This window comes from Carcharodon carcharias, chromosome 21, assembly GCF_017639515.1.
Source record: "Carcharodon carcharias isolate sCarCar2 chromosome 21, sCarCar2.pri, whole genome shotgun sequence".
NCBI lineage: Eukaryota > Metazoa > Chordata > Chondrichthyes > Lamniformes > Lamnidae > Carcharodon > Carcharodon carcharias.
In genome coordinates, this window is record NC_054487.1 from 46,951,058 (window position 1) to 46,965,025 (window position 13,968).

The following is a 13,968-nucleotide window of genomic DNA, read 5'->3' on the forward strand; positions in this document are numbered from 1 at the left end:
AACTGGGTGACCGCTTTACAGAACACCTGCGGTCTGACCGCAAGATTGACCCAAACCTCCCTGTCGCTTGCCATTTTAACACTCCACCCTGCTTTCTTGCCCACATCTCTGTCCTTGGCTTGCTGCATTGTTCCAGTGAAGCCCAACGCAAACTGGAGGAACAGCACCTCATCTTCCGACTAGGGACTTTACAGCCTTCCGGACTGAACATTGAATTCAACAACTTTAGATCTTGAACTCCCTCCTCCATCCCCACCCCCTTTCTGTTTCTTCCCCCTTCCTTTTGTTTATTCCAATAATTTATATAGATTTTTCTTTTCCCACCTATTTCCATTATTTTTAAATCTTTTATGCCCCCCCACCACCACTAGAGCTATACCTTGAGTGCCCTAGCATCCATTCTTAATTAGCACATTCGTTTAGGTAATATCACCAACTTCAACGCCTCTGTGTTCTTTTGTCTATGACATCTTTTGATTATCTGCTATCACTGCTTGCTTGTCCCTATAACAACACCCCCCCTTCACTTCTCTCTCCACACACCCCCCCCACCCCCCCCACCCCCAACCTTAAACCAGCTCATACTTTCCCTCTCCTTGGATTCACCTAGTTCTGTTGAAGGGTCATGAGGGCTCGAAACGTCAATTCTTTTCTTCTCCGCCGATGCTGCCAGACCTGCTGAGTTTTTCCAGGTAATTCTGTTTTTGTTCTGTGGGGACACCTCACTACATATCATCATCCTCCTCAAATCTGGCAGCTATGAGGGCTTCTCGAGCGTGCCTGCCTTATCTAGCCATTTTGAGAGCCTCATCCCCATCATCGTCACCAATGAGAACGCCCTCACCCTCATCCCATCGGCATTTTCCTCATTGGAGGAGACCTCCAGATTTTCTATCTCCTCCTCAGCCAGTTTCTCACCCTGTTGCAGCGCCAGGTTGTAAAGGGCGCAGCAGATGATGACGATGTGTGACACCCTCTGTGGACTGTATTGCAGAGCTCCAACAGACCAGTCCAGGCACCAGAACTGCACCTTCTGCATCCCGATGGTCTGCTCCACCAAGTTGCGAGCTGCTGCATGAGTCTCATTATAGCATTGCTCTGCTGCAGTCTGCGGCCACTGCATGGGTGTCATCAGCCACAGCCTTTGCGGGTAGCCCTTGTCCCCAAAGAGCCATCCCTGCTGCCTCTGTGGACCCTGGAAGACTGCAGAGATCTGTGAGAGACTCAGGATGTAGGTATCGTGCACACTCCCTGGAGACCGTGCGCATAACTGAAGGATGCGTTTCTGGTGGTCGCGTACCAGCTGCACGTTCAGTGAGTGGAAGCCCTTGCAGTTGATAAAGTCCACTGAGTGCTGCGATGGAGACCTGAGCACCACATGAGTGCAGTCAATTGCACCCTGCACCTGTGGGAATCCTGAGATCAGGGCGAGTCCAATGGCCCTTGCATCCTGGCTGTCCCGGTCCCAGGCGAAATGCGCAAAGTTGTGTGTCATGGAGAAGATGGTACCGTAACCTCATGGATGCATTTGTGGGTGGTGGATTGTGAAATCCCACAGAGGTCACCTGTGGAGCCCTGAAAGGAGCCACTGGCATAGAAATTGAGCATCACGGTCACTTTCACAGCCACTGGCAGTGGATGTCCTCCATGTCCACTTGGCGCCAAATCCTCACACCAGATGTGAGCCACCAGGTCCCTAGACATGAGTAGTCATTGGCAACACTGGTTCTCAGTCATCAGCAAGAATGGCAGGTGGCGTCTATAGACCTGGGTGTTGCCAGGCGCCAGTCAGCCACAGCTCACTGTCACTCCTGGGCAGTATGTGCGGGAACCCCTGCTGCCCTTCTTCATGAGGTTGCTCCGCCTGCCTTTGCAGAGCCTGGACCCTCAGTCACTCTCTGCTCTGTCTTTCACGGTCTCTGTAGGCCATCAGGCATACAGCTAGGTCACCAGGATCCATAACCCTGACATGGTCCTCCTGCAGCATGAAAGAGAGAGAGATGTGTTTATCATGGGTGTACTTAGCATCTTTCCTGGCCCTGTGTGACTGCACTTTAACACTTCCCGGAGAGTGCTGGTCACCCTCGGATGGCCAGAGATGAGTGCTTTGCAGAGATCTGTGAGAGACTCCGGATGTAGGTGTCGTGCACACTCCCTGGAGACCGTGCACATACCTGCAGGATGCGTTCCTGGTGTCCTGTCAACCTGCGACATGGGGGACACTGGCCCAAACCAGGATGCTGAGATTGCAAGGGGCTGTGAGTGCCTCCAGCAGTGACTGCTACATGGCCAGCATTGGCAAGGAGATTGTACAACATGTGCAGTCCAACTGCTCCGCAGTCCAATAAAGTGGTCGTGCACTCTCAGTCTGTGCCGGAGGGTGGGGGAGGAGGCGGTGAGATAAGGTTTGGAGCACTTGGTGGCCCTTTGGTGCCTCTGTGTTGCTTGCATGAGCGGGCAGGCTAGGAGCCCGACCCCAACATATCACTATGGCCGTGCCTGATCTGTCTCAATTACAGAGGCATGGTCAGTTTATACAGGTCCCTAATGCATGGCCACTTCCCTTGCTTACCCTGCCCCCCACCTCGATTGCCTGTGCGTAGGATGCAGCACCAGGGCAGCACTGCCCCTCCCCCACCAACAACGGTCGCCTCTGAGGCTGGCCAGCATTTGCCCTGGAAAATACCCTCTGCCTCAGCAGTCACCTCCAGGGCCGGGCATCAGTTGCTCCTGCCCGCCAGCACTCCTGAGGCCTGTAAACAATGGTCAAGCTGCGGAGAACACTCCAGCTCACTCACCTCAGTTCTCCCAAAGTGAGGCTGCCATGTGCATGTTGCCTGCGTGTTGTTATGAAACACGTCGTTGTGCTTTCCCGCCGACATGGACAGACAATATGGCTGGGTTCTAAGAGCCTGGCAGTTGGCCTTTTAATTATATGCTGATGCATTACAATTAGCTCAATGGCGGGAAACGCAGCCCGCCATTGGCAAGCTGAGCGGACAATCACGACCTGCCTTCACACCGTCCAGATAGCCCTAGTGGGGGTGGGACCCCGCTTTCTGATCCCTCTTTTTTCCAATAATTTATATATATTTTTCTTTTCCCACCTATTTCCATTATTTTTAAATGTATTTCCAGCTATTGTTTTATCTCTACCTTTAGTCTATTTCGATCCCTTCCCCCTACCCCACCCCCACTAGGGCTATCTGCACCTTGCTCGTCTGGCTTTCTACCCTTAATGTCTCCATTAGAACATTTCTTAGATAATATCACCACTGTCAACACCTCTTTGTCCTTTTGTCTATGACATCTTTTGGCTACCTCCACCTATCAGTGGCCCTCTATCCAGCTCTACCTGTCCCACCCCCACCTTAAATCAGCTTATATTTCACCTCTTTTCTATTTTTCCTTAGTTCTGTTGAAGAGACATACGGGCTCGAAACGTTAACTGTGCTCCTCTCCGCAGATGCTGTCAGACCTGCTGAGTTTTTCCAGGTATTTTTGTTTTTACTTTATTAGCTCTTGACTTTGAAAGGCTGACCACTCTTTCAATAAAAACATGCAAAAGGTATTGATATACCCAATAGCAATCCTGTCAGAATCCAGTTTCACGGTTGTGTACAGAAGAATAGCAGTTTTTGAGCTCTAAGCATGTTGGTGTATGATCAATTTACAGTGGGTTAATTGTAATATGTCAGCTTTCCTTGTAGTTAATTGATCTGGAATTGATTGTTGCTCTATTTATACTGTATACTATGTACTATTTTGCTCCATATGATTTCAGATAATGTATTGCAATGTTGATCATGAATTTTCATAAACTGTTTTACTGCCAGAAGTTTTTTTTTAAAGATTACAAAAGTGTTATTTCTCTATTTGATTTTTGACTGCAGGGGTAAATTGAGTGACCTGATTCTCTGGAAGATTCACTGGGGATTTAAAGGGCTATACACGCTCAGTCATTCAGCAAAGTAGCAGCCTTGGCCTCTCTCCATCGATCAGCAATTGAAGACAAAAACTTAGAGGGCTGTGGTCAGAAGCTGGCGGTGAAGGAATTTTCTATTAAGTGGAGTGCAATGCTGTCAGACCACTGTGTGGATTTGCTATAGATTTGGTACCTTTCTTTTGAGTTAGAACACCCATATATTTGATACCAAATTAATGGGTAGTTTTTGACTTTGTGAGATAATGTAAAACAGGAAATAGCAAATCAACAGCTGACTTTACATCTCTCCTGATTTTTACTTCCATTAAAGTTAGTGCAAATAAAATAAAATGGGACATAAAATAGGCTGACAAGTCACATGTTAGAAGATCCTTATTTTGAATTCAGCTACAAAATCCAAACAAGTCATGTATTACAAAAGAAAGATGTACATGTCATAGCCGATGTGTTAAACTTACAAAGAGGAGTATATCCTCTACCTGACAATTTTTATATTGAGTATATTTATTCTGAATTATTTGATATGTTGACAATATTAGAAAGGAGAGAGAATTAAAGTAGAACCACTTAATTGACAGAATACAATCACACATTACATAGGCAATTCTTGCATATTTATATCTACTGCTGGGATTATTAAAAAGATTATTTGATTTAACTCTCATGCATATTAGAAAAGACTTTATATGTATGGTTATACTGATATTTATTTCTGACAGTCACAATTGCTTTTGATATTAGCATGCTCAAGAGCTGACTTCGATATTGGGGTGCTGTTATTCTTGCCCTTAGCAAGAACAGTAGGGGGTTTCTACCACAAGGAGCTATGGATATTCAGTAATTGACTGTATTCAGGACAGATATTGATAAATTTTTGGATACTTAGTGAATCAAGGAATATGGGAACATTGCAAGAAGGTGAAGGTAATGTAGAACATCAGCCTTGATCTTAACAAATGGCAAAGCAGGCTCAGAGGGCTGAATGGCCTACTCCTCTTATTTCTTATGACTTTATCAGCTTCCGAGGTTCAGTAAGGTATGCCCTTGGTGTTGTGTTGTCCTGTTGATTTATGTTTCCGATTATAAAGTAGTTTAGCTCTTTCACTTCTTTTCAGATCAATTGTTTTCTAGTCTTCTGCAGTTCTTAATGCTTTTGGATATTTATTTACTTTTAAAATTATATCTCATGCTTTTCGATGGGGTGATTTTTGCCCGATACTTTAGGCATTAAAAAGCTGCTGTGGTGACCAGGGTGGGATCTTAAGCTGAAATGCCGCTTTAGCCCAAGGTGCCATCTTGGTGAAGGAGTTGAAGTTACCTGGAGTCTGTTAAAACAGATTGTCACTTAAAACGTCTGCAAACACTCATTACAGAGATTTTGCAGCATTTTTGTGGCTAACGCTTCAACTAGTGCCCTGTTTCAGAGTAAACATGGCATTGGTGTTGATTTTCAGCAATACTTAAAGGGATGCTAAACAAAAATAAAAATACCTGGAAAAAGTCAGCAGGTCTGGCAGCATCTGCAGGGAGGAACACAGTTAATGTTTCGAGTCCATATGACTCTTCAACGAAACTAAGTAAAAATAGAAGAGAGGTGAAATATAAGCTGGTTTAAGGGGGGGGTGGGACAAGTAGAGCTGGATAGAGGGCCAGAGATAGGCTGCACTGACCTCTACTTCGCAGAGGCTGAGCGTCAGCTCGCAGACACTTCCTCCTACCTCCCCCTGGACCATGACCCCACCACTGAACATCAAGCCATGTTTCCAGGACTGTCACTGACCTCATCTCCTCTGGAGATCTTCCTCCCACAGCTTCCAACCTGATAGTCTCCCAACCTCGGATAGCCCGCTTCTACCTCCTACCCAAAATCCACATACAGGACTGTCCCAGCAGACCGATCGTGTCAGCCTGTTCCAGCCCCACAGAACTCATTTCTTGCTATCTTGACTCCATTCTCTTTCCCCTTGTCCAGTCCCTTCCCACCGACATCCGTGATTCCTCTGACACCCTACATCATACAAAATTTCCAGTTACCTGGCCCCAGCCGTCTCCTCTTCACCATGGACGTCCAATCCCTCTACACCTCCATCCCCCACCGGGATGGTCTGATGGCTCTCCACTTCTTCCTTGAACAGAGGCCCGAACATTCCTCATCCACCACTACTCTCCTCCGTCTGGATGAACTTGTCCTCACTCTGAACAATTTCTCCTTAAACTCTTCTCACTTCCTCCAAATAAAAGGTGTGGCTATGTGTACCCGCAGGGGCCCCAGCTATGCCTGTCTCTTTATGGGGTATGTGGAACATTCCTTGTTCCAGTCCTACTCCGGCCTCCTCCCACAACTCTTTCTCCGGCACATTGATGATTACTTCAATGCTGCTTCATGCTCTCGTCTGGACCTGGAAAAATTTATTAATTTTGCTTCCAATATCCACCCTTCCATCATTTTCACATGGTCCATCTCTGACACTTCCCTTCCCCTCCTTGACCTCTCTGTCTCAATTTCTGGTTAGACTGTCCACCAGTATCCATTACAAGCCTACTGGCTCCCACAGCTACCTTGACTACAGCTCCTCACACCCCACTTCCTGTAAGGAGTCCATCCCATTCTCTCAGTTCCTTCGTCTCCGTCGTATCTGTTCTGATGATGCCACTTTCCACAACAGTTCCTCTGACATGTCTTCCTTCTTCCCTAACTGAGGTTTTCCACCCACGGTGGTTGACAGGGCCCTCAACCATGTCCGGCCCATCTCCCGCGCTTCCGCCCTCACACCTTCCTCTCCCTCCCAGAAACATGATAGGGTCCCCCTTGTCCTCACTTATCACCCCACCAGCCTCCGCATTCAAAGGATCATCCTCCGCCATTTCCGCCAACTCCAGCATGACGCCACCACCAAACACATCTTCCCTTCACCCCCACTGTCGGCATTCCGTAGGGATCGTTCCCTCCGGGACAGCCTGGTCCACTCCTCCATCACCCCCTACTCCTCAACTCCCACCTATGTCACCTCCCCATGCCCACGCAAAAGATGCAACACCTGCCCCTTCACTTCCTCTCTCCTCTTTCAAGTGAAGCAGCATCTCACTTGCACTTGCCTCAATTTAGTCTACTGCATTCGTTGCTCCCAATGCGGTTTCCTCTACATTGGAGAGACCAAACGCAGACTGGGTGACCACTTTGCAGAACACTGTCTGCAAGCATTACCCAGACCTCCCTGTCGCTTGCCATTTCAACACTCCAGCCTGCTCTCATGCCCACATGTCCATCCTTGGCCTGCTGCATTGTTCCAGTGAAGCTCAACGCAAACTGGTGGAACAGCACCTCATCTTCTGAGTAGGCACTTCACAGCCTTCCGGACTAAATATTGAGTTCAACAATTTTAGATCATGAACTCTCTCTTCCATCCCCACCCACTTTCCAATCCTCCCCCTTTTTTTTCCAATAATTTATACAGATTTTTCTTTTCCCACCTATTTCCATTATTTTTAAATGTATTTCCATCCATTGTTTTATCTCTACCTTTTAGCCTTTTTTGATTCCTTCACCCCACCCCACCCCCACTAGGGCTATCTGTACCTTGCTTGTCCTGCTTTCTACCCTTAATTAGCACATTCCTTGGATAATATCATCACCTTCAACACCTCTTTGTCCTTTTGTCTATGACATTTTTTGGCTTTCTCCACCTATAACTGGCCCTCTATCCAGCTCTACCTGTCCCACCCACCCTTAAACCAACTTGTATTTCACCTCTTTTCTATTTTTACTTAGTTCTGTTGAAGAGTCATACGGACTCGAAACGTTAACTGTGTTCCTCTCTGCAGATGCTGCCAGACCTGCTGAGGCTTTCCAGGTATTTTTATTTTTGTTTTGGATTTCCAGCACCCTCAGTTTTTTGCATTTATCTTAAAGGGATTTCATGTTCATTGTTGCTGGAACTGTGAAGAGGATGACTGGAACACATCACAAAACTTTCTGGAGTACTTTGCGAGATTTCCTCAACACTCAAGAGTATTAATTATGGAAATTCTCTTGAGCACTTCACCTAAAAAGAGTAATTGCTGTGCTAATCCTTACTGGGCACCTTCTAGTAGTTACTAGGAAGAAGCAAATGCTTGGTCATGGGAATTTTAGAAATTAACAGCACGGAAAGAAGTTATTCGGCCCATCATGTCCACACTGGTCGACAATTAGCCATCCAGCCTAATCCCACTTTCCAGCTCTTGGTCCGTAGCCTTGTAGATTACAGCACTTCTGGTGCATATCCAGGCACTTTTTCAATTTTATGTGGGTTTCTGCCCCTACCACCCTATCAGGCAGTGAGTTTCAGATCCCCACCACCCTCTGGATAGAAAACATTCTCCTCAAATTCCCTCTAAATTTCCCACCTCTTTACCTAAATTAATAAACCCCCCTGGTTATGGACCCCACAATCAAGGGGATAGGGCCTACCAATCCACTCTATCTAGGCCCTTTTGTAATTTTATACACTTCAATTAGATCTCCCTTCAGTCCCTCCAATTCCAAAGAAAACAATCCTTCCAGAGAACTAAAATTCTCCCGCCCAGTCAACATCCTTGTAAATATTTTCTGTACCCTCTTAGGTGCAATCACTTTCCTATAATGTAATTATTAGAACCGCACACAGTTACTCCAGCTGTGTTTTAATTAATGTTTTATACAGTTCCAGCATTACCTCCCCACTCTTATATTCTGTGCCTTGTTTAATAAAGGCAATTATCTTGTGTGCCTTCTTGACCACCTTATCTACCTGTCTAGCCACCTTCGGCGATCTGTGGACATCCACTCCCAAGACCCCTGTGTTCCTCTACACGTCACAGTACCCTACCATTTAGTGTGTATTCCCTTACCTTGTGTTACTACTTCATCAGTTTCTTGTTCCTCTTGCCCCTCAGGCTCCCATGACGGAAGTTCTTGGGTTTCTGAATGGATAAGTGCACAACAGCCATGTTGTTGTAAGGGAATGGGACGGAGAGTAAAATGTGTATGCTTACATCATCTGCAGCTAGTAGATTGAAAGAGACTGTGGGATGATGGCCAAGTTGGATGTGAGAGGTGTTTTAAATCTAATCATACTGTTATCCTTGTTAGGGGTTTCGTTTGATCTGGATGAGGAATGGGAGGATGACATGTGGCCAGGCAGAGCAGCATTAGCTGCTGCAGGACAGAGGGACAGGAGGGTGAGAGGGTATCCATGTCCTGCACCCTTGCCCCACATCCCACCGCACATGTACCACACACATACCCTCGCAGGTACCTACTCCTCTGGACCTCCTCTACTGGGACCTGCATTGCTGTAACCATGAACCTGTATGCCCTTTCCATCATTCCCTGAGACATCCTGCAATGTCCCACTGTGTACCACCCACAGCACTCCACACTTTGTGCAAGTGACTGCTCCACAAAAATTGCGTCAAATGAGGCTCCCATGGTGGAAGTTCTTGGGTTTCTGAATGCTAAACCTGCAGGTTTCTGGTTTAGCACCTCCAGGCAATTATAGTAATCATCAATTAGGACCAAAATTCAGACTTTCAAACAAGCTAGTGATGTTTGTGTTGCACTCATTACCTCCACTGCTGAAAGTGGGTGGAGCTAATGTTTTCACCTTGTTTACCTGTAAACTAATAGACAGACTTCAACAAAACTTGATGCACAGACAAGGTTTGGTCCAAGGAAGAACTGATTAGTTCTTGATGAAGATGCAGATATGGATCCTGCTATTTTTAAAGGATCCATTAACACTGGGAGATAGGGTGAATTTACTTTTTTTTTTAGAATGTTGTGAGTTGTTTTATTTAGAATGGCATTGATTATTTTAAAATGCTTTGGATTGTCTCAGCTGCTGTGGTGGAATTTGTCATAGCTGTCAAAATCTGAGCAGATTTTTTAGAGCAGGTTGTTGGATCTGCAATGGCCTGAAGCCTTCTTAATGAGAAGGAGGGTCTTAATAACAAGAATTTTCTTCAGCTTTGTGGTTACAGAGCATCAAACAGGTAGGGAAAAGCCTCTCAAAAATGCTGCATAATTGTAATGTTGAGCTAACACAATATGGCAGAGGTATTCATGCTACTGAATGTCCTCTTCACTTGTTTAGAGTCTGTTTTCACCTTTTAATCAAAATACCTCTCATAATGTTGCTGTAGCAAAGAATTAAAGGCCTGAATTTTGCACTCATCGGGCGCGCATGATCGGCAGGTCCAGGAGTAGATGGGAAATGGGCCCCCGAACACGATTTCACACTGGCTGGCCAATAACCGGCCAGCCAGCACAAAACGCACCCTGAGAAAGGCTTAGCACTGCTGGTGGGGGCAGGAAGAGGGTGTGGCACTGATGTCACCGCGCATGCTGGTGAGCACTTCCACTGAGCTCCTTGAAGGCAGGCAACTGCCTCAGGGAGCTGCAGACCTCCAAATAATAAAAGAAAGCACAAAAATGCGACAAAAAATGGCCACACAGCACAATCACGCACCTGAAAGCATACCTCATAAAAATGCTGTCCCCAGATATTTCTTTTTACCCTATCTCCTAGTGGAGATTTCACTCCTCCCTTGGATGAGGTTTCATCAAAAATGTAAAGGCCGCCTGGCCAATTGGCACGCCCGCCAATTGTAAGGTTGGACGGGCCACGAGAAATCACTTACAATTGTATCATTAATGAGCTTAATTGCCCACTTAATTGTCAGCAGGTACTCTTCTGACTGCTGCATGCGCCCGCCAAGCAAAATGTCACGCGAGTGCACGATGACGTTGGGACGGTCGCCCGACATCATCTTATGTGATTTTACACCCGTTCGGGCCAGGCGCACCTGCCCATGGAATGTAAATATTGCCCCATGGCCTAGAAATTGTTTCATAAACTGGGAAAGATCCCTACAGAATGTGTAGGTGCGAGGCACACCCAATATTAGGCCTCAAGGCCTCACCAACAAAGAGGATTTCAATCTTGAGCTGCTGCACTTCCACTAATGACCTCAGGTAAGTCCTGGGAGATGTTAGAAAGTGGTCAGAAGGGAAGGTGCAATTGGAAGAGGAGACGGAGTGAACTGTAGTATTGTGTGGGAGTCTGCAATTCTCTTAAGCACTGCTGTGGATCTGGGAAACGGATACCTGCAGCTCCTGGCTTCACATTCAGAGAAGTACTTTTTTTAAAACACACTTTTTTGATGCTTAGCTGCAATGATCCCTTGAAAAAAGAAATGGTTAGGCAGCAGGTAAATCACAATTTTCCTGAACACAGCAGGCTTGACATGTGCCCAGGACCCAATTTTGTATAGGGGTCTCATACAGGTGTTATCTGCATTCCTCTTTGCATATGGAAAGTGCTTAACACCTTGCATGGCATGAGCCCTGGACACCACATTTGCCTTCAACAATATGGCAGGTGGTGTACTTCTGGGTGTAATGAGTATACATCCTACCCAACACATTAGATGTTTAGGCATCTGCCTTGCGCCTGAAAATCACACTGAATTTCTTGGCCTATGTTCTTTTCTCTTTTTTGGTATTAACCAATATCAAAAATTCCATCTCATTGAAACAAATAGGACGGAATTTTCAATTCTGGAGACAATGGCTAGAATTTTATGCTCCCCCACCATCAGGTTTTTAGGTGTGAGGGGTGCGTGAAATTGAAGGAACGGGATTCTTTCCAGGATCCTGCCCCCCCCCACCGCCCATGCAGCGATTTTACTCTGGGATGGGCAAGGCCAAAATTCAATGGGCCTGGATCTCGGGCGAGTAGTCAGGTGCAGGGGGTGCCTCCACCAGAAACTCCCTCCTGACTGGGGAGCACCCCGCCTCCTCAAGGCCCAGTGGCCTCTGGACCTCCCTCTTCTTCCCCCACCCCTCCACCTCACCAGGCCCCTCCCCAATTCTGCTCATAATCTTCCAAGTCTGCCTTTAATTTTCTCCCCTTTTCATCTTCCAATTATATTATTTGTAGCTCATTTTCACTTTTTATAGTGGCTAATTAAATAATTTTAGCACACTTATTTGCCTTAATTTAGGACAAATTGTTATTTTACATTTGGCGGAGGGAACTTATTTACCACCAGGAATCTATTTAAAATACTATTATTCCTAACAGTCTGAAAACAAGACTTAAAATTCTCTAGCATTTGATAAACAGGACTAAAGTGTCCAATCAATGTATAGATACTGAATTTTAAAAGTTCTGTAATTGACAATGGGGACTAGTAGGTTGAAACCTTAAGGATTTTCATTCACTGTTGTTTGCTTGTTTGTTCCAAGCTGAGAAGCCTGTTACTGAAAAGAGTTCAATAACCAGCAGATAACACATTTCTTTACCCTCTATATTATGCTGTCAATATTGGCTTGTAATGATTTGGTCCACTTGTCTTTCAGATGGGGAGATGATCAGCTGTAGAAAATGGTGTAAATATGAAAGAGAACAATATTGCCTTTGACAACATCCAACAGCTCATTGTTGAAGATGAGGAGCAAGACTACACAAATCATATTTCCCTGAGTGATCACAGTATTGTTACAATAAAATATATATCCATTTTTAACAACCTGATGTTTGTGTCCTCTGTATAACTCTTGCATAAGAGTTGAACCAATCACCAGCTCTTATACAGTAATCGAGCTTTCATATTAATTGCCATTGAGGGTTTGATCACATCTGACAAAGGTTGTCCTCATTAAGGGATGGCTCTTGCACATTCAGTTGTTCCTGCTATAATATTACTTGGGCAGCCAAAGCAACTGCCATAGATTTGGTGCTTTTTTGGTGCAATTCGTCTTGGACATTTTAACAGGTTTTTATGAACTTCTGTTTTATTTGTTACTGGTTACTGTGAGACACAGCCCATGCGACAGCTCAGCTTTTTGGCCTTCATTTAAGAAGCATTTCGATAATATTAATGTGACGGGCTATTCCCCAGATTAGAATTTCTTCAACTGGGATTTCTCTGGGCCTTCACCTACAGATATGAGCTGTATTACTTGCTTTAGGCTGTTTATTCTGGTTATACTATCTCCTGAGTCACCTCATAATTGTTTTTTAAATCACTGGGACAGCAACATTTCTACTTTCCATAAATCATGTATTCATTCATTCTCAATATTTATTCTTAATGATTATGCCTCTGGGATACACCATAGGATAGCTTTCTGTTATGAAGGTTATTTCTGCTACATTTATTTATTACATTCAGATTTTTAATCCTCTTTTTGTCTGATTTCAACATCTTAAGATTTCCATTGCTCATTCACAGTGACAAAAACTTATTGTGACTTAATTCAATCAAATTCTCTTATTCTTACAAGATTGTAATTGGCACTTTGAGGATTGTATTCTGCGGCACTGTCAAACCTAAAAAATTAGGAACCTTACACATTCATGGCCTTTGGCAATTACAAGTTAGTGCTGCTCAGAGCTTTGCTTTGCATAAACAACACACCCTTGGTGTTTATTTACACATCTGTTTGATTACAGATATAAAAGTTGCTATGGTAACTAGGCTTAGTTGAATTAAAATGCACAATGGTTTTCAGTTACCTTGATGGAGCCTAATGGCCCCAAATCCCTCTCAGACACTGAAGCTGTCTTCAGAGTGCAGCTGCATACTTTAGGATCCTCACTCACACAATATATTCTATTGGTACAAAACAGCAAGCGGACAACAGTGCTGCAGCTATAGTGCAGTCACTGCTGCTGGCATCAATCAACAGTAGAATAATTTATCTTAATAATCCATCTGAATGTGGTGAACAATTTAAAAACTCACTGGAGGAGGAGGCTCCAAAAATGTCCCCATCCTCAGTGATGGGGGAGCCGAGCACGTCAGTGCAAAAGATAAGGCTGAAGCATTTACAATAATCTTCAGCCAGAAATGTGGAGTGGATGATCCATCGTGGCTTCCCCTGGAGGTCCCAGGCATCACAGATGCCAGTCTTCAGCCAATTTGATTCACTCCACATGATAGCAAGAAATGGCTGAAGGCACTGGATACTGCAAAGGCTATGGGCCTAACAATAT

General features: G+C 45.1%; 1 long non-coding RNA gene across 2 annotated transcripts in view; it reads left to right on the forward strand.

Annotated features, from left to right (window-relative positions):
• The window catches only part of LOC121293383, a 56,064-nt gene extending 43,590 nt beyond the window's left edge, over positions 1-12,474 (forward strand). The window contains exon 4 of one of the 2 annotated variants that reach the window (XR_005946504.1): positions 12,330-12,474. This is a non-coding gene — a long non-coding RNA (uncharacterized LOC121293383). Of the gene's footprint in view, positions 1-3,893; positions 4,328-12,329 lie in introns of those variants that run through there. The other variant, XR_005946505.1, reaches the window with a different exon arrangement.
• The last annotated feature ends 1,494 nt before the right edge of the window (positions 12,475-13,968 follow it).